The 25,368-nt window shown below is 38.5% G+C and overlaps 1 protein-coding gene across 4 annotated transcripts in view; it reads right to left on the reverse strand.

Moving 5' to 3' along the window:
• KLHL3 (kelch like family member 3) overlaps nucleotides 1-25,368 on the reverse strand; it is a 270,492-nt gene that overhangs the window by 138,421 nt on the left and 106,703 nt on the right. Inside the window, exon 1 of one of the 4 annotated variants that reach the window (XM_016954556.4) lies at nucleotides 162-1,315. The exons of the other annotated variants lie outside the window; for them this stretch is intronic. The gene's annotated coding sequence lies outside the window, so the exon portion shown is untranslated. Of the gene's footprint in view, nucleotides 1-161; nucleotides 1,316-25,368 lie in introns of those variants that run through there. 4 annotated transcript variants of the gene reach the window in all.

Consider the following 25,368-nt stretch of genomic DNA (forward strand, 5'->3'; position numbering starts at 1 on the left):
GCCCAACTTTTCTGGCACAAGAGACCTATTTGGTGAAAAACAATTTTTCCACAGACCAGGATGTAGTTTCAGGATGATTCAAGTGCATTACATTTAATGTGCACTTTATTTCTATTATTATTGCATCATAATATTCAATGAAATATAATTATACAACTCACCGTAACGTAGAATCAGTGGAAGCCTTGAGCTTGTTTTCCCGCAACTAGCCGGTTCCCATCTGGGGGTGATGGGAGACAGTGACACCCGAAGTGTGTTGCTTATGTCCAGTTTACTCCATAATCTAGTTTTGGTTGCTGTCACTGCAGAAAACCCTGCTTCACAAATATAGGATGCTGGAAATGGAAGCAGGCTTTTCAGTGCTTTTGTGGCAATCTCAGGATATTCCATCCAGAATGTATGGAGATTTGAAGTTGTCTCAAACGTACAAGGCTGCCGTCACTTGCAATCTCAAGCAGTTGATCCTCTTCTAGTATCGACAAAGTCGATTCTTCTGGCTTATTCACAAATGGGTGGTGGATCCATTCCTTCCCAGCTCAGGGATTTTTTTGTGGTTGGCAAGTAAAGCTCAAACTCTTTTGAAAGCTGAGCTAGGTGATCATGCACCAGCTGGGAGAAAGAAGGCGTTGGCTCAGTCACTTTCAAAATCTCTGCTAATGTTTGAAACATGTCAGAAATCCCAATGTTCACTCATCGCCCCCATAATTCCAGTTTGGTTTTCAATGCAGCCCCTTTATCTGCTGATTTGAACACAGTTGTCATTCTCCCCTGAAGTGACAGATTGAATTTGTTGAGCAGGTTGAATGTGTCACACAAGTAAACAAGTTTTGCCACCCATTCTACGTCACTGAAATGTGCTGCTAGTGGTGACTGTTTTTGTAAAAGAAATCTCTGGAGTGGCTCTCATAACTCAAAAATTCTGGCCAGTTTTCTACCTTTAGAAAGCCATCTCATTTCTTATACACATCTCACAGAGTTGCGCAAACAGACATTGAGTTAAGGGCATGCACTTTAATGTCATTGATAATTTTAATCACATCCTGTAAAACCTTAAGTTCAGGTGACAATTTTCGGCTACCCGGCATTTCTCTGTAGATGACACAGTGCATAGACTCACATTCAGAAGTGACCTCTTTGACTTGAGTAGTGAAACCAGAAAGCCATCCAGTCATACCAGCCACTCTGTCTGTGCATATGCCGACACAAAATGACCAATTCCGTTTTTCTGATATGTAATCAAAGTCTTGAATAGTTCTGCACCTGTGGTGTTGGTTGGCAACAAAAGTGCACATAACATATCCCCCTGCACATCCTCCTGAAAAAGATATGGCACAAAAACAAGCATTGTTGTCTTGTCAACATCAGTAGACTCATTAACCTGGATTGCATACCATGGTGACTCATTAATCCTAACAATTGTGCCCCAATATCCTCTGTATTTCATCACTTTGTCTAGTTATGGTACTAGCCGAAAAAGGAACATGTGTCACCTTTTGAACTTCAGCCTCTCCTAAAAGTTCACGATAAATGTCCTTAGCAGCAGGCAGGAACAATTCTTCACCAACGGTAAAGGGCTTCTTAGCTTTAGCAATGCAGTTAGCCACTAAGAATGATGCTCTCAGTGCAGATACATTTGATGAAGTGGTGGCCTTCAATAATTGCTTCTGGTTTTTTGTTTGCTTGTTTTTGAGACAGGGTCTTGCTCTTTCACCCAGGCTGGAGTGCAGTGGTGCAATCTTGGCTCACTGCAACCTCTGCCTCCTGGGTTCAAGTGATTCTCATGCCTCAGCCTCCCGAGTAGCTGGGACTACAGGTGCATACCACCACACCCAGCTAATTTTTGTATTTTCAGTAGAGACGGAGTTTCACCGTATTGACCAGGCTGGTCTCAAACTCTTGGCCTCAAGCAATCCACCCACCTCAGCCTCCCAAAGTGCTGGGATTACAGGTGTGAGCCACCATGCCTAGCCAGTTGCTTCTGTTCTTTGTGTTCATTTGAAAAACTCAAAAGCCTTGTGTTTTAATGCAAGGTGCTAGGTTTCCATGTGGAGAAGCAGTTTTGAAGGTTTCATGGCTTTGTTGGATAGCCGGTTGCCACATGTTATACAAAGTGGGCTTGTAGAATGTTAATCACTTGTTGCAATGAGCCTGTAATTTAAGTAGGACTCTTGGTATTTTCTTTTAAATGCAGCTTTGTTTTTGATGGAAGTCTTAATGTCTTCTGATGTCTCATCATTCAGTCTGTCCCCCTTGACAAAGAAGCTCTCCAGTGACATTTGTTTTTTACTCATTTTGGCTAGGGTTAGCTTGTGGGCTTACCAAAACTATGACTGAGACAAGTGCATAGCATGGGAAAGAGGCACGGATGGAAGTGGTAAATAAAATAATGGGCAGGCCATGCTCAGACTAAAGTTAAGTGTCAGATTCTGACAGCCTGCCACCAGATGTAGCTGTACAATTGAAGTACATCAATTCACTTGCCACTATAAAGCCTACCGCCAGCCACGGCTTAATTGTCACTTGCCACTCACTGATAGGGTTTTGATATGAGTCTGCGATTTATTATGGTCTCTGTGCAGTCAGACCTCCCTGCTAATGTTAATCTGTATTTGCAGCCACTCCCCCACATTAGCATTACCACCTCAGCTCCACCTCAGATCATCAGGCATTAGATTCTCATAAGAAGTGCACAACCTAGATACCTCACATGTTCAGTTCACAATAGGGTTCATGCCCTATGAGAATCTAATCCCGCTGCTGCTGTGACAGTAGACGGAGCTCAGGTGGTAATGTGAGCAATGGGGAGCAGCTGTAAATACAGATGAAGCTTCACTCGCTCACCCACCGCTCACCTCCTGCTGTGCAGCCCAGTTCCTAACAGGCCATAGACTGATACCAGTCCATGGCCCGGGAGGTGGAAACCCCTGATCTATGCCACCTAAATGGGGATCCATTAGGGTTTTCATTTCTATTGACTAATAAAGCTTCACAGAGGTAAATGTCAGGTCTAGACACCTTACATACAGTAGGGTGTAGGGATGATCAGAGACAATACAAGAATGTTGTAGAGACATTAAGAAAGCCAGGATACATGCAGTATGACTGGAATGTTAAGTTTTTTTGTGTTTGTTTGTTTTTTTGAGACAAGAGTCTGATGCCCAGGCTGGAATGCAGTGGTGCAATCTCAGCTCACTGCAATCTCCACCTCCAGGGTTCAAGCGATTCTCCTGCCTCAGCCTCCTGAGTAGCTGGAATTACAGGCATGTGCCACCACTCTCGGCTAATTTTTGTATATTTATTAGAGACAGAGTTTCACCGTGTTGACCAGGCTGGTCTTGAACTCCTGACCTCAGGTGATCCATCTGCCTCTGGCTCCCAAAGTACTGGGATTACAGGCATGAGTCACCACACCAGGCCAGAATGTTAGATTCTTTTTGGAGATTAGATCAGTAAAGGTAGGGACAGTCAACAAAAGGAGTATTATGTAAACACTTAAATGATGCAGTCAATTTCCTACTCTAGGTCATTAAGGAGGAAAAACTATTTTTTTCTACTTTGCCTTTTAGATCACTGCCTGAGTTTACTTTGTTTCTTTAACTCGCTTACAGGTGTCTAAGCCTTCCAAAATAAAACACTTAAAAATAAAACTGAAATTTAGACTGCCTTTGGCTTCCATCCCTCCTGCAAGCTTGATTACAAAAAGCTAATGGAATGTGATGGTTACACAAGTCATAGAACCACACACTAAAAAGAGTGTGTTTTAATATTAAATTATACGTAGACAGAGAAAGAATGAACTGAGAAAGAAAGGAAAGACTATGGCCAGCTATATTTCCAGAAAGCAGCAACTGTGATTTTTTAAAATTAGCTTTTTATTGGATCCATGTTTGTTTTACAGTTAGGATTCTGCTATGGACTAAATTGTGCACCCCTGGTCCCCACTCTCAAATTCATATATTCAAGCCATAACTCCCAGTACCTCCAAATGTAACCATAATTGAAGATAAGGTTTCGAAAGAGGTGATTACGTTAAAATGATGTCATTAGGGTGGGGCCCTACTTCAATATGTCTGGTGTCATAAGAAAGACAACAGGAGCACAAGTGCATAAAGGGACGACCATCTGCAAGCCAAGGAGAAGAGGCCTCAGAAGAACCCCAGACTGCCAGCACTTCATCTTTGACCTCCAGCCTCCAGAACTAGGAGAAAATACATTTCTATTGTTTAAGCCACTCATTCTGTAATATTTTGTTATGGCAGCACTAGCAAACTAGTATAGGTTCCATTTTTATTTATTCAAGGTGAACATTTCAAAAGGGCATTCTTTGCCACTTGTGGTGAAAGTATATTTTTTCTAGTGGACCCTAACAACTCATATCAAAAGCTTTTAAATTTGGCCCATTCTTTTGAACCAGCAATTACACTTCCAGAAATTTATCACAGCGAAATAATTCAGGACCTATACAAGGATTTAGCTATAAAGATATTTATTTTAATTTGTTTATACTAGAAAAAAAGTTGGAAATGACCTAATTGTCCCAAAATAGCTGTCTAATAAATAGAGAAACAATTAAGTGCTCCAGGTAAGAATACTGTATTATGAAGTACTTAAATTGATATTACAGAGGAAAAAGTCATGACTTGCATTTAGATATAAATCTCATAACATCAAGATGATGTATAAAAAGTCACACTGTTTATTTTATCAAATCAAATTAAGTCTGACTTAATTGGAACCCCATACTTGTCAGAATGGCAAAAATGTCAACATGTCATTACTGGGGTTCCTTCCACCTTTTTTCATGCAAAGGCACTTGCCTCTCTCTCTTTAATAAAATGCTTTTTGTGGAGAAAAAAAAAAAACCCAAGAGGAAGATTGTCTTTAAAAGGGTCTCTCCTGAGGTGAGAAAATGAACAGACCTATTCATTTTGTAGTGATGTTAATTGTACCTTGTTCTTCTCCTGTATATTCCCTTGCCTCAAGAGCAAAATCTAGGCTTTTAGAAGAGGGAATTGTATTTGTCTCCTCCAGATGGAAGGAAATGTTGAAGGAGGGCCAGGCGCAATGGCTCACGCCTGTAATCCCAGTACTTTGGGAGGCCGAGGCGGGCAGATCACAAGGTCAAGAGATCGAGACCGTCCTGGCTAACATGGTGAAACCCTGTCTCTACTGAAAAATACAAAAAATTAGCCAGTCGTGGGGCAGGCACCTGTAGTCCCAGCTACTCGGGAGGCTGAGGCAGGAGAATGGCGTGAACCCGGGAGGTGGAGCTTGCAGTGAGCCGAGGTCACGCCACTGCACTCCAGCCTGGGTGACAAAGTGAGACTCTGTCTCAAAAAACAAAAAAACATTGAAGGAGGAGGGCTTAGTGTGAATAAAAGATAGCTTCCCAAGTCTAGAAGTGACAAGAAGCTTCTGAGTTTTCCCCACTGGAGGAAGCCAGTATACAGCCCCCACCACCCCCAACTCCACCCCATCCCCCACATCATTGATAACACTGAAGGCTGAACATTAATTATCTTGAAAGTAAGGTAACCACCTTGGTGCTGGAACCAGATCCTCATTCCTAGACCCACGTAAACCTGGAACTTTTTATACACAACTCCAGTAATAACAGGGTTTGAATTACCAGCCAGATGGGTAGGAGGTTGAGGCAGATTATCAGAATTAGAGGACTAAACAAATTTAAACATTTCTCAGAATATCTGTTCCCTAAAACACACACCCCAGCACATACCCATGCACAGACTCATACACAGAATATGTACCTTCTAAATTAAAAGTATTTCGAGCTTTCTATTGTCATTTATTTATCATTTCATTTCATTCATTCATGGGCTAGGTGTTGTGAATAAAGAAAAGTCTCTGGCCTCTAGGAGCTCACAGTTTTGGGAGAAAGAGAAAATCAATTATAATACACTTGACAAGTAGTATAACAGAAGTTGTAAACACAGTGTGTTAGGATAGAAATGAAGAAACCCAGAGTTCAGTAAATTCTTCAAATAAAAGCTGACTTCAGAAGTACGGATAATAATTAAGCCTACAAGAAGGTACAGGAAACAGTGTGTGTACATGCTGTGTTTGGAATTGAAAAGTAACTATCAAAAATGTGATGGTATATGTTAGTTTCCTATTGCTGCTGTAACAAATTACCAGAAATTTAGTGGCTTAAAAAAACACACAAATATATTATCTTACAGTTCTGTAGGTCAGAATCAAGGTGTTGGTAGGGCTGTGTTTCTTTTTGGAGGCTCTAGGAGAGAATCTCATTCCCTGCCTTTTCCAGCTTCAAATGTCAGCCTCATATTCCTTGGCCTGTGGCCCATTTCCATATTCAAAGCCAACAATAAGCCAGTTGAGACCTTCTCACTTTGGATCACTCTGACACTAACTCTTCTGTCTCCCAGATAATCCTGGTGTAATGGACTGAATGTTTGTGCCCCCCCAAAATTAATATGTTGAAACCCTAATCCCAATGTGACAGTATTTGGAGGTGGGACCTTGGGGAGGTAATTAGGTCATGAAAGTGAAGCCCTCATGAATGGGATTAGTGCCCTTATAAGAAGAGCCCAGAGGGCTAGCTAGCTCTCTTTCTACCATGAGAGGATACAATGAATGAGAAGTAGGCAGACTGCAAGATGGGGCCCTCACCAGAACCCAACCATGCTGGCACTCTGATCTTGGAGTTGTAGCCTCCAGAACTGTGAGAAATAAATTTTTGTTGTTTATAAGCCATCCAGGATATGGTACTTTGTTACAGCAGCCCAAACTAAGACACCAGAATAATCCCTTTATTATAAAGTCAGCTGATTAGCAACCTTAGTTCCTCTTTGTCATGTAACATAACACATTCTCAGGTCCCAAGGATTAAAATGTGGACATGTTTGCAAGACCATTATTCTGTCTACCTAAGGTGGGAACAAGAAAACTAGCATGATGAATAGAACAGTACCTCACATCTCAATACTAACACTGAATGTAAATAACCTAAATGCTCCACTTAAAAGATACAGAATGACAGAATGAATAAAAATCCACCAACCAAGTATCTACTGTCTTCAAGAGATTTGCCTGATACATAAGGACTCACATAAACTTGAGGTAAAGAGGTGGAAAAAGATATTCCATGCAAATGGACACGAAAAGCAAGCAGGAATAGCTATTCTTGTATAGATAAAACAGACTTTAAAGTAATAATAGTTAAAAAAGACAAAGAGGGACATTATATAATGATAAAAGGATTAGCCCAACAGGAAAATATCACAACCCTAAATATATATGCACCTAACATTGGAGCTCCCAAATTTATAAAACAATTACTATTAGACCTAAGAAATGAGATAGATGGCAACACCATAATAGTGGGGGACTTCAATACTCTACTGACAGCACTAGACAGGTCATCAAGACAGAAAGTCAACATAGAAACAATGGATTTAAACTGTACCCTAGAAAAAATGGACTTAACAGATATTTACAGAACATTCTACCCAACAACCACAGAATATACATTATTTTCATCAGCACGTTGAACATTCTCCAAGATAGACCATGTGATAGGCCACAGAACAAGTCTTCATAAGTTTAAGAAAATCAAAATTATATCAAGTACTTTCGCAGACCAAAGTAAAATAAAATTGGATATTAACTCCAAAAGGAACCCTCGAAATTATACCAATACATGGAAATTGGAAAATAAGTAATCTGCTCCTGAATGACCTTTGGATCAACAATGAAATCAATATGGAAATTAGAAAATTATTTGAATGAGCAATAATAGTGACACATCCAACCAAAACCTCTGAGATACAGCAAAAGCAGTGCTAAGAGGAAAGTTCATAGCACTAAATCCCAACATCGAAAAGTCTAAAAGATCACAAATAGAAAATAAGGTCACACCTCAAGAAACTACAGAAACAAGAACAAACCAAACCCAAACCCAGCAAAAGGAAAGAAACAACAAAGATCAGAGCAGAACAAAATAAAATTGAAACAAAAAAATACAAAAGATAAATGAAACAAAAAGCTAGTTCTTTGCAAAGATAAACAAAATTGATAGATCATTAGCAAGATTAACCAAGAAAAGAAAACAAAAGGTCCAAATAAGCGCAATTAGAAATCAAATGGGAGATATTACAACCAACGCCACAGAAATACAAAAGATCATTCAAGGCTACTAGGAACACCTTTATGCACAAAAACTAAAAAACCTAGAGGAGATGGATACATTCCTGGAAATATACAACCCTCCTAGATTAAACCAGGAGGAAATAGAACAGACCAATAACAAGTAGCGATATTGAAACAGTAATAAAAAAAAATTGCCAACAAAAAAAAAGTCCAGGAGCAGATGGATTCACACTGAATTCTATCAGACATTTAGAGAAGAATTGGTACCAATCTTACTGAAATTATTTCAAAAGATAAAGAGGGAATCCTCCCTAAATCATTCTATGAAGCCAGTATTACTCTAATACCAAAACCAAGAAAGGACATAACAAAAAAACAAAACTACAGACCAATATCCCTGATGAACATAGATGCAAAAATCCTCAACAAAATACTAGCTAACCAAATCCAACAGCATATCAAAAAGACAATACACCATGATCAAGTGGGTTTCATACCAGGGATGCAGGGTTACTTTAAAATATGCAAGTCAACAACTGTGATACGTAAACAGAATTGAAAACAAAAATCGGCCAGGCACAGTGGCTCATGCCTGTAATCCCAGCACTTTGAAAGGCCAAGGTGGGTGGATCACCTGAGGTCAGGAGTTCGAGACCAGCCCAGCCAACAGAACCCCGTCTCTATTAATAATACAAAAATTAGTCAGGTATGGTGGCACATGCCTGTAATCCCAGCTACTCAGGAAGCTGAGGCGGGAGAGTGGCTTGAACCTGGGAGGCAGAAGTTGCAGTAAGCCAAGATTGCACCACTTCATTACAGCCTGGGCAACAAAAGCAAAACTCCATAAAAAAAAAAAAATAGAAGGAAGGGAGGAAGGGAGGAAGGGAGGGAGGGAGAGACAGAGAGAGAGGGAGAGGGAGAGAGAGAGAAAGAGAAAGAAAGAGGAAAGAAAGGAAGAAGAAGGAGAAGAAAGAAAAATAAAACAAAAATCATATGACCATCTCAATAGACACAGAATAACACTTGACAAAATTCAGCATCCCTATATGATTAAAACCCTCAGTGTGATGATTATTGACTTTTTGTGTTACTCCATTGTAGTTAGAGAAGATGCTTGGTATATTTTCCATTTTTTTTAATGTTTTAAGACTTGTTTTTGTGACCTAACATATGGTCTGTCCTTGAGAATAATCCATATGTTGATGAGAAGAATGTATATTCTGCAGCCATTGGATGAAATGTTCCATAAATATTTCTTAGGTCCATTTGGTCTGTAGTGCAGATTAAGTCTGCATTCAAAAAAATTGAAATAATACCAAGCATCTTCTCTGACTACAGTGGAGTAATACTAAAAGTCAATAACAAGAGGCATTTGGAAACTAGACAAACACATGGAAATTAAACAATATGCTCCTGAATGACCAGTGGTCAGTGAAGAAAGTTAGAAAAAAAATTGAAAAATTTCTTGAAACAAATGATAATGGAAACACAATATACCAAAACCTATGGGTGACAGTGAAAGCAGTACTAAGAGGGAATTTTATGGCTACAAGTGTCTGTATTGAAGAAGAAGAAAAACTTCAAATAAATAACCTAACAATGTGTACCTCAATGTAATAAAACCCACATACAATAGACTAACAGCTAGTATCATACCTAATGGGGAAAAACTGAAAATCTTTCCTCTAAGATCTGGAACACAACAAGGATGCTCACTACTATACTGAATACTGTTGCGGGAAGTCAGGGACCCCGAACGGAGGGACTGGCTGAAGCCATGGCAGAAGAACATAAATTGTGAAGATTTCATGGACATTTATTAGTTCCCCAAATTAATACTTTTATAATTTCTTACGCCTGTCCTTATGCAATCTCTGAACATAAATTGTGATGATTTCATGGACATTTATCACTTCCCCAATCAATACTCTCGTGATTTCCTATGCCTGTCTTTACTTTAATCTCTTAATCCCGTCATCTTCGTAAACTGAGGATGTATGTCGCCTCAGGACCCTGTGACGACTGCATTAACTGCATAAATTGTTCGTAAAGCATGTGTGTTTAAACAATATGAAATCTGGGTACCTAGAAAAAAGAACAAGATAACAGCAATGTTCAGGGAACAAGGGAGATAACCATTAGGTCTGGCTGCCTGAGAGCCGGGCGGAACAGAGCCATATTTCTCTTCTTTCAAAAGCGAATAGGAGAAATATCGCTGAATTCTTTTTCTCAGCAAGGAACAGCCCTGAGAAAGAGAATGTGTTCCTAGGGGGAGGTCTCTGAAATGGCCACTCGGGGAATGTCTGGCTTATACAGTTGTAGATAAGGGATGAAATAAGCCCCAGTCTCCCATAGCGCTCCCAGGCCTATTAGGATGAGGAAATTCCCGCCTAATAAATTTTGGTCAGACTGGTTGTCTGCTCTCAAACCCTGTCTCCTGATGTTATCAATGACAATGCTTGCCCAGTGGGACATGAAACTTCATTAGCATTTTTAATTTTGCCCTGGTCCTGTGATCTCGCCCTGCCTCCATTTGCCTTTTGATATTTTATTACCTTGTGAAGCATGTGATCTCTGTGACCTACACCCTATTTGTACACTCCCTTCCCTTTGAAAATCACTAATAAAAATTTGCTGGTTTTGCGGCTTGGGGACATCATGGAACCTGCCAACATGTGATGTCTTCCCCGGATACCCAGCTTTAAAATTTCTCTTTTGTACTCTTTCCCTTTATTTCTCAGACCAGCTGACACTTAGGGAAATAGAAAAGAATGTACATGAAATAATGTTGAATTATCGGGGGCGGGTTCCCCCAATAGAATACTATACTGTTGAATACTATACTGTTATTCAATATAGTACTGGAAGTCCTAACTAGAGAGATCAGACAAAAGAAAGAAATAAAGGGCATCTAAATTGTAAATGAAGAAGTCAGATTATCCTTGTTTGCAGATGACATGATCTTATATTTGGAAAAATCTAAAGACTCCACCAAAAAAGCTGTTAGAACTGAAAAAATAATTCAGTAAAGTTGCAGGATACAAAATCAAAATAAAAAAATCAGTAGCATTTCTATATGCCAACAGCAAACAATCTGAACAAGGAATCGATAAAGTTATCCCATTTATAATAGCTACAAATAAAATTAAATACCTAGGAATTAACCAAAGAAGTGAAAGATCTCTACAATGAATACTATAAAACAATGATGCAAGAAATTGAAGAGGACACACACAAAAAATGGAAAGACAGTCCATGTTCATGGATTGGATGAATCAATATTGTTAAAATATCCATACTACCCAAAGCAATCTATAGTCAATGCAATTCCTATCAAAATACAATGACATTCCTCACAGAAATAGGAAATACAATCCTAAAATTTAAATGGAACCACAAAAAAACCAGAATAGCCAAAACTATTCTGAGAAAAAAGAACAAAACTGGAGGAATTGCATTACCTGACTTCAAATTATACTACAGAGTCAAAGTAACCAAAACAGCATGGTACTGGCATAAAAACAGACACATAGACCAATGGAGCAGAAAAAAGAAGCCAAAAACAAATCCATACATCTACAGTGAATTCATTTCGACAAAGATACCAGGAACACACATTGGGGAAAGGACAGAGTATTCAACAAATGGTGCTGGGAAAACTGGATATCCATATGCAGTTTTCTAGAACGAAACTAGACCCTATCTCTCACCATATACAAAAATCAAATCAAAATGGATTAAAGATTTAAATCTAAGACTTCAAACTATGAAACTACTGAAAGAAAACATTGTGAAAACTCTCCAGGACATTGAAGTGGGCAAAGATTTCTTGAGTAATACCCCACAAGCAGAGGTGAACAAAGTGAAAATGGTCAAATGGAATCACATCAAGTTAAAAAGCTTCTGCACAGCAAGGGAAACAATCAACAAAGTGAAGAGACAACACAGAGAATGGGAAAAAATATTTACAAACTACTCATCTGACAAGAGATTAATAACTAGAATATATAAGGAGATCAAACAGCTCTATACGAAAAAATCTAATAATCCAATTAATAAATGGACAAAAGATCTGAATAGACATTTCTCAAAAGAAGACATAAAAATGACAAACAGGTATATGAAAAGGTGCTCAACATCTGTGATCATCACAGAATGCAAATCAAAACTACAATGAGATAACTCACCCCATTTAAGATGGCTTTTATCCAAAAGACAGGCAATAACAAATGTTGGCAAGGATGTGGAGTAAAGAGAACCCTCATACACTGTGGGTAGAAATGTAAATTAGTAGGACCACTATGGAGGTTCTTCAAAAAACTAAAAATAAAGCTACTATACGATCCAGCAATATCACTATTAGGTATAAACTGAAAGAAAGAAAATCAGTATATCAAAGAGACATCTGGACTATCATGTTTATTACAGCACTCTCCACAATAGCCAAGACGTGGAAGCAACCTAAGTGTCCATCGACCGATGAATGGATACAGAAAATTCATCCTTAAATTAAGAATGAGATCCTGTCATTTGCAATAACATGGATCGAACTGGAGGTCATTATGTTAAGTGAAATAAGCCAGACATAGAAAGACAAACTTTGGATGTTCTCACTTATTTGTAGGAGCTAAAAATTAAAACATTTGAATTCATGGAGATAGAGAGTAAACGAATGGTTACCAGAGCCTGAGAAAGGTACTGGCAGGGAGGCAGTAAAGATGGCTAAAGGGGCCAGGCATGGTGGCTCATGCCTGTAATCCCAGCACTTTGGGAAGCCAAGGAGGGCAGATCGCCTGAGGTCAGTAATTCGAGACCAACCTGACCAACATGGTGAAACCCATCTGTACTAAAAATACAAAAATTATCTGGGTGTGGTGGCAGGTGCCTGTAATCCCAGCTGGTTGGGAGGCTGAGGCATGAGAATCGCTTCAACCCGGGAGGCAGAGGTTGCAAGCAGTTAAGCATGTCTGGAGCCGAGATTGCACCACTGCACTCCAGCCTGCACAAACAGAGCAAGACTCTGTCTAAAAAATAAATAAGATGGCTAATGGGTACAAAAAGAGTTAGAATAAGTAAAAGCTAGTATTTGATAGCATAACAGGGTGACTATAGTCAGTAATAATTTAATTATACATTTTAAAATAACTAAAAAAGTGTAATTGGATTGTTTCTAACACAATGGATAAATGCTTGAGGTGACAGACACCCCATTTACCCTGAGGTGATTATTATCCATTGCATGCTTGTATCAATATATCTCATGTATCCCACAAATATATACACCTATGTACCCATAAAAAATAAAAATTAAAAAAAACATCAGCAGAGATTTAAAAAAGAACATTGAACAACACAGGGTATTAACAGAAAAATCTACACACACACCTCCATACACATACACACACACACACACACACACACACAGACACACGAGATAAGGCAAATATGGTAAAGTATATATAATTATTGACTCTAGGAGGAAGGCATATGGGTACTCATTGTATTTACCTTTTAACTTTTGTATGTTTGAAAATCTTCATAACAAAGAAACACATTATATAGCACTGTCAGAAAATATGCCATAATGGTTCAGTGATTCTATCCAGGTGGTAGATTTATGGATGACTGTTGTTGCAAATTTTCTTCTTTTACTTTGATGCATTTTCTATAACGGACATATATTATTTTTATTATCAACAATTAAAGCCATATTCTATTGAGCATTAAACAATTGTCCTATCACATGTATCTGTTGTAATGTGTCCTTTTTGCTAAATTACTTGATAGTATAATAGACACAACAGAGGCCAGCCACCTTTTCTATCACTCTTCACATTTCTGAGTTCTCCCTCTTAGAGGCACAAGTTTAGGGCAATTTGTGTTTGAACTGTGAGGTCAGGAAGCATCTTGGGAAAAGTTTCTAGACAAATGGTTGCTTTACTAGTTGGGGTACACCCTCACTAATGTTGTGCTATCAGTTTTAGAGCCATAAAACTGAATTATCAGTGTGACCCCCTAGATCAGTGAATGGCACCACCATCCAGCTGAGGTTGCTAGATGTCTTTTCCCTTGACAACCACCCCACCACCAATTCTACTTTCCAGACATGCTTAACTGATTGCAATTCTCCTAAAAGACATGCTCTCTGAGCTCCAGGCCTTTGCACATATGGTGCCCTTTGTCTAAATTAATGTTCCACAGCCTTTTTAATGTAATGGTGCACACAGAAAAAAAATTTATATAATACACAGGTGTAAAGTGGAAAGAATGTGGTGTTATCTGCAAGGGCCTTGCTAAAAAAAATTCAATACGGAAGATATTTAATATTTAAGATGACAAATATTATTTATATTTAAGATATTTAGATGTACTTAAAATATTTAATAAGATATTTTAATGAAAACCTTTAGCTTACTAATTTAAAAATTGTTTTTTCTTTGTAATTTGAAATAATTCCAAACTTACAATAGAGTTGCAACAATAATAATGCAAATAACATTTTTCCTGAAACAGTAGAGAGTAAATTGCCAACATGATGCCCCAGTACCCACCACTAAGACTTTAGTGTATAATTGCTGTGAACAAGGACATTCTCCTATGTAACCACAATATAACCATCACAATTAGGAAATTAACATTGATCCATCACTACCAACTAATCCACAATCCCCATTCAAGTTTTGACAATTGTCTGAATAATGTGAATGGATCTAGTCCAGAATCACACTCTGCTTTTGGTTGTTATGCCTCTTAAGTTCCTTGACTTTGACTCTCTTGAAGACTTTGACTCTCTTGAAGACTTTGACTCTCTTGAAGACTTTGACTCTTTGACTCCTGACTCTTTTGAAGACTGCAGACTTATAGACTAGTTACTTTGCATAATGTACCTCAATTTGAATTTGTCTAATATTTCCTCATAATTAGACTAAGATTACATATTTTGACAGGAACGTCACAGAAGTGATAAGGCAACCTATCAGGTAGTAAATGATTTATTTTTGTCCCATTACTGTTAATTTTAATCACTCAATTAAGGCAGTGTCTGCCAGATTTTCCACTCTGAAGTTGCTTTTCTTCCGATTTGTAAGTACTAAATTTGTGTGGAGGTATTTTGAAACTACATAATATCCCTTTCCTTATCAAACTTCCATCCACTAATTTTTAATATTCATGATGATTCTTGGCTGAATCTATGATCATTTATAAATCTATGATCATTTATAAATGGTGATTTTCCTACTCAAGCATTACATCTACACTTACTAGATCTCTTCTCCCCAATTATTTATTCATTTATTTATATTCACATGGACTTATGAATTCTTGTTTTTATTCCATGGATTGTAATCTTCTACTACTATTATTTATTTTGGTACCCAAAGTATGTCAGATTTGGCCACTGGGAATTCATTCAAACTGACTTCTGTGTTCTTTTGACATGTCCCCATAATTCTTTGAGCACGTTTTACTTTCTGGCCTGACAAGATATTTTAGGCTCATCTTGGACTTTTCCTGCCCTATCCTGGAATCAGCGATTTCAAGAAATCTTGTTTCCTTTTAGTGGAGAATGGTACTTAGAAATCAAGATATTGGCACTAGATATGGCACAATGCTGTTGGGGGGTTGCTGCCCGAAGACAGAGCTAGGGGATATATGTATATATACATACCCATGGCACATTATGTATACACATACATTAATGTATGTAATTCACACATTTACATCTATATTTATTTCTACATCAATCTATCTAACCATGAGTTCACACCAGTACCTCAACTCCAATCCAATACCACAAAGTTTATTCCAGTTTTTTTTCTTTTGCATATTTATAACTCTCTGACAGTGGAAAACTTGGCTCCCATTTTCCTCAATATATTTACTTATTGGCTCAATCTTGCCTATGTATAATCAATTTCCCTTCCTGCTGCCACCCCTTCACGAAGATGGCCTACTCGCCCTGCTCAGACTCTCATACACTGCGCTGGCCCATCACTGCTGTCACAGGCCTCTCCTATGTAGGTGCCTTCCCCACCTTACTGGGCCTCAATGCCCCATGCCAGGCCACCACCATCCCTCTACAGAGATTCCCTCTCTGCCCCAATCAAGCTCTGACACATGGTGCCAAGCCAGCAAGTATCTTCCTCACCCCACTTAGGCTCTAACATTTATCACTGAGCTATGAAATCCACCCCAAAATCTAGGTGCCTTCCTCACCTCATTCAAGCCCTAACACCCTGTGCCAGGTTTCTGCTGTCACCACCCTCCTAGGTAGAAAACCTCCTCACCTCTCTCAAGTTCCAACCACCACATGGGCTGTTACAACCCTCCCCCTCACAGACCCGTTCTCACTCCACATGGGTTCTGATACCCCATGCCAGGCTGCCCCCAGCACCATCCAATGCATACGTCTATCTTGCTCAGCCCTACCTAATGGGTTTTTGATTGAATTATTTAGAAAAAATGAAAGTAGGAAAGAAAAGAAGGGAAAAGAAAGAAAAGAACAGGTTTTATACTTGAAATGGCCACACACAATTCCTGATCAAGACTTTTTAATGATAGTCTTTTCCACTTTTTAATTCACCATCCACAAGAAGCTTTATTCATGATAAGTGGTTGAAAATTTAAGTTTTTATAACCATTTTAAAACGAGCCACAACTGAAGTTTCATTTAAAGAATCTAATACCTCTTCCTTTCCTTTCATTGGAAAATGAAAGCATTTCCAATGATGTGATGTCTTAAAATTTAAAAGATGACTGGCTGCTATACGAATTCTGGACTGTAGAATAGAGAGCAGGGGAATCAGTAGGAGTCTACCACGGCAGTTCAAGGAGGAGATAATGATGGCTGGGACTAGGCTGGTAGTAGAAAACAGAAAAAGAAGTGAATGAGTTCAAATACACTGGAGGCCGGGTGTGGTGGCTCATACCTGTAATCCCAGCACTTTGGGAGGCCAAGGCAGGCGGATCACATGAGGTCAGGAGTTAGAGACCAGCCTGGCTGGCCAACATGGTGAAAAAAAAATACAAAAATTAGCCAGGTGTGGTGGCACGTGCCTGTAGTCCCAGCTACTCAGGAGGCTAAAGCAGGAATCACTTGAACCCAGGACATGGAGGTTGCAGTGAGCCAAGATCATACGACTGCACTCCAGCCTGGGTGACAGAGTGAAACTCTGAAAGACATTAGGGTAGCAGGGTCAAAAGATATTTCCTGATGGACTTGATATAGGGCATAAGAGAAAGAGTAATCGAGAATGGCTCACAGGCTTCTCACTTGTGCAACTGAGTATATAGCAATTCCATTTACCAAAATTTGGAAGACGGAGAGGAGGCAGGTCCGTGGTTGAAAACCACGAATTCTGTTTTGGATATGTTAAATCTGAAATCCCTACTAGACGATCTAGGTAGAGTTGTTAAAGTAAACAGATGGATATCAGGGTTCGGGCTAAAAATACGAATTTGGAAGTAATTTTCATGTAGTATTTAAAGACATGAGATAAGATCACATAGTAAGAGTGCGTAGATAGAAAGATGTTTCCAGACAGAATCCTGGGGCACTCCGACATTTAGAAGTTTGGTGGAAGAAAATAAGAATGAGGAGGAAAAAGAAGAGGAAGATGAGGTAAATATACAGATAAGAGTGAGAAAAAGCAGCCAGTGAGGTAGGAGAAAAACCAGGCAAATGTAACATCTTGGAAGCCAAGGCAAGAAAGTATTTCAGTAATGAGGGAGAGGATGGCCATAATAAAAAAGGTAGACAGTAACAAGTGTTAGTGAAGGTGTGGGGAAACTGGAACACTCATACATTGCTTGGTGAAAATGTAAAAATGGTATGGCCACTTGGGGTTTTTGTTTTTTTTGTTTTTACTTTTTCCACTTTTATTTTAGGTTCAAGGTGTAGATGCAGGTTTGTTACATGGGTAAACTGCCTGTCGCTGAGGTAGAGTGTACAAATAATTTCATCACCCAGCTAAGTGAGCACAGTACCAGATAGCTGGTTTTCAACCCTCACCCTCCTTCCACTCTCCTCACTCAAGTAGGCCCCATCTTTGTGTTCATTCGTACCTAAAGTTTAGGTCCCACTTGTAAGGGAGAACATACACTATTTGGTTTTCTGTATCTGCCTAATTTGCTTAGGATAATGGCCTCCATGTTGTTGCAAAGGACATGATTTTGTTCTTTTTTTTTACGGCTGCGTAGTATTTCATGGTGTATATACACCACATTTTCTTTATCCAGTCCACCACTGATGGGCATCTAGGTCGATTCCATGTCTTTGCTATTGTGAATAGTTGTGCGGCCACTGTGGAAAAGTTTGGTAGTTCCTCAAACATTCAGTTACCATATGAGCTAGCAACCTCACTCCTAGATATATAGCCAAGAAAAATGAAAACACATGTTCCCACACAAATATGTACGCAAATGTTCATAGCAACATTATTCATAATAGCCAAAAAGTGGAAATAACCCAAATGCCTATCAACTAATAGATATGGAATATCATTTGGCAATAAAAAGGAATAAAGTATTAATACATGGTACAGCATGGGTGAACCTTGAATACATCATGCTAACTGAAAGAAGCTAGTCACAAAAGATCACATATTGTATGATTCCATTTACATGTAATGTCCAGAATAGGCAAATCAATGGAAACAGAAAGTAGATTAATGGTTTCATGGGGCTAGGGGAAGAAAAGGAGGGAGAAATGAGGAGTGATGGTTAATGGACACAGAGTTCCACTTAGGGAGGACAAAAATGTTCTAAAATTAGATTGTAGTGATGGTTGCACAATCCTGTGAATAAACTAAAAACATTGAACTATACAGTTTAAACAGGTGAATTGTATGGTATGTAAATTATCTCAATAAAGCTGTTTAAAAAAAATAAGGGAAGGATCACCTAGAACACATACTGCTGAGAGATGAGCTGATTAGAATAGAGACCACTAGATTGGGTAGCATAGAGGTCATTAGTGACCTTGACAAACAAATGTTTAGTGCAGTGATGGAGAAAGGTAATTAGGGTAGGCTAAGAGGGAATGAGAACTGAGGAAGTGGAATCAAAGTTTTGTTATAATTGCAGAGAAATGGGGTACTGATTACAGAGGCATAAGGAATAAATAGTTTGTTTTTCTAAGATGGGATGAGAATGAATCAATACAGATGGATAAATTGATAACGCTAGAGAGAAAATGTTTTTGTTACTTCTCTGTTTTCCCCACTAAATGATAACTTGTGGGGAAACAAACATTATTTAATGTTTGTTGTTATTTGTCCCCACTAAATTATTAATCTTTCCATGTAAGGGACCATGAATAACCCTGTATGTGATAGGCATTCAATCAATATTTGTAAAATAATCACAAACTCCTGCATTTAGGCAAGGAAAAATGGAGGGAAAATGTGAAAAAGGCAGCTACGTAACCTAGAAAAAAAGGAGGGTAAAATAATAGGGTAGTTGGGCCTTGATGGTCACAATATAACCTGGAAAGAAGAAATATTAAATTTGCCAAAGAAACCCGTTTATTATGTCTCTACCTCAAGTTCCCTAAGTTTGCCACTAGCCCAAACTCAAGCTAGCTCTGCACTTCTCCCAGTGGAGGTTCCAGACTCATTAACACAAGGTGGAGCTTTGTATCAGTTTTCTATCATTGCCATAACAAATCATCACAAAACTGGTAAATTAAAACAAGATTATTTATTATTTTACAGTTCTATAGGTCAGAAGTCTGACACAGGCTTCAGTGGGTAAAAATTAAAATTTCAGCAGGGCTGAATTCCCTTCTGAAGGCTCTCGGGGAGAATCTGTGTCTTTCTAGAGGCCACCCACCTTCCTTGGCTCATGGCCCCCTTTCTCGATCTTCAAAGTCAACAATGGTTCCTTTCATACTTCAGATTTCTTTTGCTTTTCTTCCATGCGTCTCTGTCTCTCTCTCTCTCTTCTTTTCCCCCTCCCCCTCCTTTCCTCCTTCTATCCCTCCCTTCTTCCATCCCTCTCTCCTCCTGCCATCCTTCTCTCCCCACCCCCAATCCCCCTCTACAACCAGGAGAGAGATTATATGTTTATATTGTCCCCACTCAGATAATCCCAAATATTCTCTCCATTCAAGGTCCCTAACCTTAATCACATCTACAAAGTACTTTTTGCCATGTAAGGTAACATATTCATAGGTTCTGGAGATTAGGACACCAACATCTTTGAGAGCTAAAGAAGACCACACATTCGTAAAAGGTCATAAAATCAACACTGATTTAAGTAAAAGAAGTGCTGAGGGACGAATTTTTTTTTTTTTTTTTTTTTTTTTTTTGAAACAGAGTCTCCCTCTGTTCTCCAGGTTAGAGTGCAGTGGTATGATCTCGGCACTGCAAGCTCCGCCTCCCGGGTTCACGCCATTCTCCTACCTCAGCCTCCCAAGTAGCTGGGACTACAGGCGCACGCCATCACATCTGGCTAATTTTTTGTATTTTTAGTAAAGACGGGGTTTCACCATGTTAGCCAAGATGGTCTCGATCTCCTGACCTCATGATCCGCCTGCCTGGCCCTCCTAAAGTGCCGAAGGACGATTTTAACTTTGATGACTCAGCTTACTTAGCCCTATATATAAGGTTAGAAATGCCAGATGGGGCTGGGCATGGTGGCTCACCCCTGTAATCCCAGCACTTTGGGAGGCCGAGGTGGGCAGATCACCCGAGGTCAGGAGTTCGAGACCAGCCTGGTCAACATGGTGAAACCCTGTCTCTACCAAAAAAAAAAAAAAAATTAGCCAGTCGTGGTGTTGTGCGCCTCTAATCCCAGCTACTCGGGCAGCTGAGGCATGAGAATCACTTGAACCCTGGAGGCAGAGGTTGCAGTGAGCCAAGGTCGCACTGCTGCACTCCAGCCTGGACAACAGAGCTAGACTCTATCAAAAAAAAAAAAGAAAAGAAAAGAAATACCAGATGGTAAGGCAGGGCAATGAAGGTAAGAGAAGAGTAAGTAAAGAATAAAGAAAATACCACAATTTCTGTGCCCTAAAACTACTGCTGTGATTTGATGGTTTCAAAGTTTGGATTCACAAACACACACAACCATATGTTGCTTCTCTTCATCAAGTTACATATTTTAAAATAGCTCGAATTTCTATTGGAGAGTACAAAATGTGGGAAGGTGAAAGGGGGATGAGGGTTGAAAAATTACCTGTTTGGTACAATGTTTACTATGCCGGTGATGGGTGCACTAAATGCTAGATTTCACCACTATGCAATATGTGCATATTTAAAAATCTGCACTTGTCCCCCCTAAATAAATAAATTATAATAAAAAGCTCAAATTCCCTCTTTTCCTTCCAAATGCAGTGTTCCATTCATCTGCCACCAGATGGCAGAGAAGAGCAGAGAATAAATTCCTAAATATCAAAAGAAAGACTGACACCTGGAGAAGTCCAGCCCTCTTGAAGGAAGGCAAACCTAAATCTTTTAAAATAGAAAAGCATCTTATTTTTAAAGGCTTCCAGAGACATCAAGTTCACAATTTTCCCCTAACTTACTGTTGGGAAACCTGTTAAAAATGCACTTCACTAAAGCACAGCCTAATGGAGCTCAGAATTGTTAGGCAAATTCATAAATCCAGAAAGAGCTAAGAATCACTTTAGCTCAAAAAGGTACAAAAAATGGTTTTAAAAAGAAAACTTGCTGCCCTAGTTCCAAGAGGAAACTTAATGGCTGTCCCTCAAGCACCTCAAATTCAACCTGTCCCAAACATAACTCAGTATCTTCCTTCCACGCTTTCTCTTTTTCCTGTTCCCAAATCAATTACGAATAGTATCCCCACTTGGTTGCTAAATCCAGAAAACCTAACATCCTCCTTGTTGGGTCCCTAATTCTCAACTTGTAAAGAATGAGTATTTTATCATCTCTTTTCCTTCATCTATTGGTTTTGAAATAATATACTGTTTTTATTCTTTTAGTAGTTATATTAGGAATTACCACATGCATATTTATCAAAACTGAAATTACTAAACATCTTTATCCTGATCCTAGATGACGCGAGGATCATTTAAAATCCATTTATCCCCCTCTTGGATTATATTGTTGTTGTGCTGTGCATTTTAATTTTTTACACCTACCAGGACATTATTGTCACTGTTTTATACAATAGGTCTTTGTTTAGGTTTGCCCATATGTTTTCCACTTTCTCTGCTCTTCTTTCCTTCTTGGATCTCAGGTCTTGCCTCTGGGATCACTTTCCTTCTGTCTGAAGTATGCATCCTTTAGAATTTCCTGTAATGAGCTAGAGATGAATTCTCTCAGCTTTTGTTTTTCTGAAAAATGTCTCTTTTGCCCTCATTCTTGAAAGATATTTTTTGTTTAGTATAAGTTCTAGATTGGCAGCTATTTTGTCAGCCCTTTTAAGATACCAGTCCATGTCACCTGGCTTCTATTTTTGCTGTTAAGCAGCCAAGTGATAGTACAACTGTTGCTCTTTTGAAAGTAATCTACTTTTACCCTCTGGTGTTTCTAATATTTTTCTCTTTGCCTGTTATTTGCTGCAGTTTCTAGAATGTATCTTGGATAGATTTCTTCTTATTTATCCTATTTGGGGTTATTGGGCTTCTTTAATTCATTCTGAAATATTTGCAACCATTTCATCTTCAAATACTGCCTCTGCCCCATTCTTGCTCTCCTTTCCTTATGTAACTCCAACTAAATGAATGACAAATTCTCTTAGTTTTTCCTTCATATATCTAATTTCTCTTCCATAGTTTCCATCCTTTTGTCTCTTTTCAAAGCATTCTGGATAATATCTTCTGAGCTATCCTCTAGTTCTCTAATTCTCCCTTTAGCTCTGCTCAATTTTCTGTCAGATTCTGTACCCTCTCACATACAAATATACTTACCACCTCCCCAAGGAAAAAAACTTTTAAAGTTCCATAAAGTCACTGACTTGAGCTCTAAGTCGAAGATCTAATACCTTAATCTCTACATCAGGTCCAGATGAGGTTGATTTTCACCTAGACACCTCTGAATTTATAAAAACAGTTATTTGTTCCACCCACCCCAATACATATACAATATACAATAGTGAAACGGGGTCAGAATAATTCCAATAAACCCTCCCATTTGGAAAAGAGAAGGATGGAAAATGCAATTCTAAAATCTCACTGGGCAGATGATTACAAGGAGTTCCTACTCTGGGGAGGGGGAATATTTCTTGAATAGCCCTTGATTTCGCTAATACTAATGGGCTCCCCAACCCATTGTTCACCCTGGCCCTTGGTCTTCTCTCTGGCAGGATGTCATTCCTTTTCAATTATCCTCCTTGGTCATGCTGAAGAAGGCACTGGAAAATATGCCTTTCTTAGGAACTGAGCAGCTTTCTTTTTATGCTTCCTTCCTATAGAAATTGGGGGCCAACAGTCATAGACGATTTTAGTCCAGGCTGTGGTATTTTTGAAGTAAAGTTCTTTTTCAAAAACATACTTGACTTTTCATTTATTTTGTTTTAGTCTGCTGCCTGTAGTAATAGCCATACCTACAATTCTTTTGAAAACAATTCTCCCTCATTTAAGTTAGTTCAGATACTTAAACCTATCAGGTTTGATAGCATTCTTATTTTCTTTTACTTGACCATTTTGTCAAGCTAAAAGGACTTAATAAACACTACTTTAACTCATCCAGAGGTTTTTAACAATGACTGTATGGTCACATCCTCAAGGGATCCTTGCTTAAGCAGCTAAGCATTTTTAATCAGACTTTAATATTCAAAGGCCTTCTCAGTTTTCTCTTTTACCATCTGGAAATGAGAATCACTTTTATCTTCCAAACCTGCAAGTACTGAATTTCTGTGCTCTCTTAATTTCCTTTCAAATTAAATAATTAAATTCCTTTTCTACTTGCAAATAAGCCAATTCTTTTTTGAGCTCATCTCTTTATTGCTGTAAATTACCAAATGAAGCCAATAGTAACTAATTCACCCTACAAGCATTCAATTTTTCCCAAAAATCTTCCCAAAAGGAAAACTATAGGCCCAGACTCTACCAGCAAGTTCTATGAACATTCAAGGGAGAAATGAGACCAATAATACAAACCCTTTCAGAAAACAGAAAAAGGGAGTATTTTCTCTAACTTGTTTGATGATGCTATCATAACTCTGATATCAAAATCCACTAAGGAGGCCCGGTGTGGTGGCTCACACCAGTAATCCCAGCACTTTGGGAGTCACTTGGGGCCAGGGTTCGAGATCAGCCTGGCCAACATGGCGAGACCCTGTCTCTACTAAAAATACAAAAATTAGCCAGGCGTGGTAGGGCACACCTGTAATCCCAGCTACTCACGAGGCTGAGGCAGGAGAATAACTTGAATTCAGAAGGCAGAGGTTGTAGTAAGCCGAGATCACACCACTGCACTCCAGCCTGGGTGACAGAGCAAGACTCCATCTCAAAAAAAAAAAAAAATCCACTAAGGACAGTAAGAAAAAGGGAACTTACAGGTAAGCTGACTAAAAATCATAAATGCAAACTTCCTAAACAAAATATTAGCACACAGAAAATAGCAATATAGAAAAAGGATAAAAAGGGATAATATTTAAAAAGGATAAAACATGGGTTTGTCTAAATAATGCAAAGTTGATTTAGGAGAAGAAAATCAATTAATACTGTTACCTACAATAACAGAATAGAAGAAGAAACATGAACAACCTAATAATGATTGAAAGTGTATTTGATAAAAACAAATATTCAATACTTTTTAAAGACTCTTAATGAACTGGAAAAAGAAGATAATTTTCTTAGTCTGAAACACTATAAATAAATATTCATGCACAATGCCTGACAACAAGAACTATCACAAAAGACTCTGAAAAAACCACAACCTTGCACAAAGGCCATCAAAATCTTATACACACAAAAATACTTCTGTGAGGACATTAAGTGTAATATTTACTATAAGTACAGTGAGATGTTTAAAGCTTTGCCTTTAAATAATGCCTGTTAGCACCACTTTTATTTAACAGTGTACTGGAGGGCCTAGCCAGCCTAGTAAGGCAAGTATATGAAAAAAAAAAAAAAAAACAAGAATAGGAATTGGAAAGAGAAACAAAACTATCATTATTTGTAGATGATAGGATCACGAACGTGAAAAATTTAAGAGTATCTAAGGATAAATTACTAAATTACTGAGACATTTTAGCAAGATGACACAAATTTGCAAAATCAGTTGTATTTCTACACATTAGAATAAAAAAATAAAAAAACTCAAA

Source organism: Pan troglodytes, chromosome 4 (genome assembly GCF_028858775.2).
Source record: "Pan troglodytes isolate AG18354 chromosome 4, NHGRI_mPanTro3-v2.0_pri, whole genome shotgun sequence".
NCBI lineage: Eukaryota > Metazoa > Chordata > Mammalia > Primates > Hominidae > Pan > Pan troglodytes.